Source organism: Triticum aestivum, chromosome 1A (assembly GCF_018294505.1).
Source record: "Triticum aestivum cultivar Chinese Spring chromosome 1A, IWGSC CS RefSeq v2.1, whole genome shotgun sequence".
NCBI lineage: Eukaryota > Viridiplantae > Streptophyta > Magnoliopsida > Poales > Poaceae > Triticum > Triticum aestivum.
Window position 1 is genome coordinate 87,407,210 of NC_057794.1, and position 5,021 is coordinate 87,412,230.

Sequence of the window (5,021 nt, forward strand, 5' to 3'; positions counted from 1 at the left end):
ACCTAGAGCACCTTACTCCTCATCTGAAAGTCTGCAACATGATATGTTGCAGCCCGAAAACGGGTCAGCACATGGAATATGCTGGCAATATAACATAGTAGAGCAATGAATAGATAAATGCTATCACTACATGCATATATGGCTGGTGGAGGCTCTATGGTTATATTGTTTTGCGAAAAGCCAATTTTTCCCTACAACAAAGGAATACATTTTATTTAACTCTCAAGTTGGTTGAAAATTATTGAGAAGGTCCCTCCAACTCAATCCCAATTAAAATAATCATTTAACCCAACAAATTAATTTAGAGTGATGAGATCAACATGATAATCCAAGATCCAGATACTCAAAATTGTCCATAACTGGGGACACGGCTAACCATGATTAGTTTATACACTCTGCAGAGGTTTGCGCACTTTTCCCCACAAGACTCAATCTCCTCCATTCTATTTCTCGCACTACCTGGTGTTTGAGAAACGGATGACCGAGACACAGTCTTTCAAAAGCATTAACTCTTTACTCTGGGTGGACAGCTACACCTACTTTCCCTCTACATTTGCTAGCCCACCACTGAAAGAGGTCACACAACATACTCAACTATGCCAGAGCCCATAATGGCTTGTGTCTGCACACGGAAGTTCCTAGCATGAATAATCTTATGATCCCTTTGAGCCTAGGTGGCGGACCATAGGATGATCACACGGGTACTCCGGGATATCCTAGGACAACACTGGATTCTCCACGTTCCCACAAGCAATCCTCCCAGATGTGTATTAAAGTTGCCACCTTAAGTTGAACCATTATTTAATAATCTCACATCTGTCATTGATACACTCAAACCCAATCCACGTCTATGAGCATAGCATGGCAATATAAGCATAACGTAGAAGTAACTTCCAAGGGTTTGATAATAAAACAGGTAATAGCTTCTACCTCATCATCTACTTCCCAAACCCACATGTTAAGAGATCCTACTCATGCAATGTGTTAGGGTTGTAACTAATGCATAAAAACTGGGTAATAAAGGGGTATGATCAATGTGTTACTTGCCTTGCTAACGATCTGCAAAACCTAGAAACTCGTAGTAGCACGCTTCGCACTCCGGGAATTCTATCGCAAACAAACAATAGCATACATAAGCAATCAAGCAAATATGCACGGGTAAATCTCAAATAAGAAGATCTAACCAGAATGTTCAACTGAAGAACTCCGGTTTGCAAAAAGAATCAAATCAAATGAAGCAACGAAACTCAAACTGCGAGAGAAACAAGATCCCATTACTAATCTGGACTAAAGTCAAATTTTACAGTACCAAAATCTTGTTTAAGTTGGTTAAACAGAAATAGGGCTTCGAGACAAAGATCCAGACGCTTGAATCGCCTGATTCCGATAAACGAGCGAAAAGATAAACTAAAACGAAAATCAGGGTAGAAATCGCGATCGAAAATAAGCGCGGAAAACCCTGGAAAAAGAAAAACTGACGAACAGGCTAGCGAACGAACGTTCGCTGTCTACGGCTAACGGATGAACGGCGTTCTCTAAAATGAACGTATAGACGAACATCCTCAAAATAAATTAACCGATGGAAAACCACACCGATCTAATAAAAAAATGAATATGATTTTTGAAATAAACCGATCAGTTTAAAAAAAGCAACGGCTACCTCAGCGTTCGTGACGACGGCGACGGCTACTCCGGCGACGGTGGGCGACTCCGGCGGCGGCGGGGCTATGGTGGCAAGCGGCAGCGGGAGGCGGCGGCGGGGCGCGGATCGAGGCGGGCGGGGCTGGCGGCTAGGATTTGGGCGCGGGTGGGCTACGGCGGCGGGACGGGCTGCAGGGGGGTCGCGGGGGCGGCTTATAAGGCCAGCCGGGTCGAAGTCCAGGTCAGACATGGCCCAGTAAGGCGGTAACCCTTTTTTTAAAAAAAAAATTCCGACGCGCAGAAAAATGAAGAAAAGAAATGCTAAATGGACTCCAAGAATCCCGAAATAAAATTTCCCCGTCCTATAAAAATATGCCGCACAAAGTGAACATTTATTTGGGCCTCTAATGCAATTTTCAAAAACGAGTATTTTTCCTAATTCAAATAAAATTGCAGTAAAAACCAAATAAAATCATTTATTTGATTTTAATATTTTTCTTCCGATATTTTATTTATTTTGGAGAAGTCATATTATCTCCTCTCATATATTCTGATATGAAATATTTTCGGAGAGAAAAATCATTAAAACCAAAATGATCTGGTTTCAATATTTGATAAAATTCAAATATGAGAAACGTGAAATCCCCAACTCTCTCAGTGGGTCCTTGTAACACCCTCGATGCGACTATAGCTCCCACGTGTTGAGGCACGACTTAAAGATATAATCGCATTGAAGGCATATGTCGCAAGTTAGGCAATCTTCACAACATCCCATGTAATGTAAATAATAAAGGGGAGATAACATAGTTGGCTTACACTCGCCACGTCAATCAAGTACATAAGTAACATTACATCATCCAAACACTCATGGCCCGACTACGGCGCCAAAATAAAAGAGAACCCAACATGCGACACGGTCCCATTCACCCCCAACTGGGCACCACTACTGATCATCGGGAAAGGAAACATAGTATCATTGAGAGTCTTCGTCGAACTCCCACTTGAGCTCGTACGCGTCTCCGGGAGCGGAATCATCAGGCCCTGCATCTGGTGTAATAGTAATCTGTGAGCCACAGGGACTCAGCAATCTCGCACCCTCGCGATCAAGACTATTTAAGCTTATGGGTATGGCAAGGTGAATATGAGTGGAGCTGCAGCAAGCGTCTAGCAAGTATGGTGGCTAACTTATTCGCAAAAGAGAGCGAGAAGAGGAGGCAAAGCACGAGCGAGAAACTAGAGAACAACCTACGCAAACATTACTCCAACACCGTGTCCACTTCCCGGACTCCGCCGAGAAGAGGCCATCACGGTAACACACTCGGTTGATTCATTTTAATTAAGTTTATGTTTAAGTTATCTACAACCGGACATTAACAAATTCCCATCTACCCATAACCGCGGGCATGGCTTTCGAAAGTTCAATCCCTACAGGGGAGTCCCAACTTAGCCCATGACAAGCTCTCACGGTCAACGAAGGAATAGACCTCCACCCGAGATGTTCCGATCAGACTCGGTATCCCAGTACAACAAGACATCTCGACAGGTTAAAACTAGACCAGCAACACCGCCCGAATGTGCCGACAAATCCCGATAGGAGCTGCACATATCTCGTTCTCAGGGCACACTTCTAGCTACGAGTAAAACCAACCCTCAAGTTTCCCCGAGGTGGCCCCGCAGGCAGCTCAGTTCGGACCAGCACTCAGAGGAGCACTGGCCCGTGGGGGGCTAAAATAAGATGACCCTCGGGCTCCGGAAACCCAAGGGAACAAGAGGCTAGGTGGCAAATGGTAAAACCAATGTTGGGCATTGCTGGAAAAGCTTTAATCAAGGCGAACTATCAAGGGGTTCCCATTATAGCCCAACCGTGTAAGGAACGCAAAAAATCCGGGAACATAACACCGATATGGCGGAAACTAGGGCGGCAAGAGTGGAACAAAACACTAGGCGAGAGGCCGAGCCTTCCACCCTTTACCAAGTATATAGATGCATTACGATACATAGCAATATAATGATATCCCAACAAGTAAATAAAAATGTTCCAACAAGGAACGGCCTCCAATCTTCACCTGCAACTAGCAACGCTATAAGAGGGGCTGAGCAAAGCGGTAACATAGCCAATCAACGGTTTGCTAGGACATGGTGGGTTAGAGGTTTGACATGGCAATTGGGAGGCTGACAAGCAAAGGTAGGCATCGTAGCATTGGCATAGCAAAAGAGCGAGCAAACTAGCATAGCAAAGATAGTAGTGATTTCGAGGGTATGATCATCTTGCCTGCAAAGTTGTCAGAGTTGACTGGATCCTCAAAAGCAAACTCAACGGGCTCCTCGTTAGCAAACTCGTCTCCCGGCTCTACCCAAACAAGACAAACAAGCAACAAGGATACAATCAACCACGTGCAAGCTCAAACAATAAGATGCAATGATGGTATGCTATGCGGGATGCAAAATGCAAGATATGACAGGAAATGCATGAACCTGGCCTCAACTTGGAAAAACAAGTGTGCCACTGGAAAGATGGGATGAAATCGCTTGAAAACGATATAAAGATCATTGGAATCGGAGTTACGGTTTGGAAATGGCAAGCGATTTAAGAATGACACCGGTCTGCGATTTACAGCAAGTAGGCCTCTAAATGCAACGAAATGAACATGCTACAGCCACCAAACAAGACAACAAAATACATGGCAGGGAATCATTCAAGATGCTTAACAAAAGACTAGCACTGAGCCACGGCCAATTCATCCATTATGTGGTTCAAACAAGCATGGCAAAAACGCAAATGCAAAACAGATTTCAGACTTAGTGAAATTAACACTTGTCTGAAATTTCAGATCATGAAGCCCTCTTCGGAGCAGCAAAACAACATGCTACAGGACCTGATTATGACAAAGAAGAACATGGCATGGAGCTACTCAACAAGCTTAACAAAAGTCCCTAAGTGACCTGGGCCAAAAGGGATCACAAAATATACTAACAAGCACACGAACATAGCTAAAACACAATCAGTTTTCAGACTTAGTGAAAACTGAGACATGCTAAAATATAACTCACGAAGGCATGTAAACGAGCTCGATGCACTCACTACGGTGCAAGTCATGGCAAGGCAAGCATACATCCATTAAGAAGGCACAAAAAGCTAGCTAGACATGTCAAGAACAAAGGCATATCATGCACGGATCAACTACAATAGCATCGGCAAAATCGCAAACAAGTTGACGATCTGCCCAGATTCACAATGAAGCAAAAGTAGAGCTCGATTGACTCAAGCTAGGGTGCTCCATAATTGCAAGTAAATACATGGATGGATAGATCATAACAAGATTAACAAAACTCCTTTACTGATCATCCTCAAAAGAGGCACGGATCACTAGGAAACAACA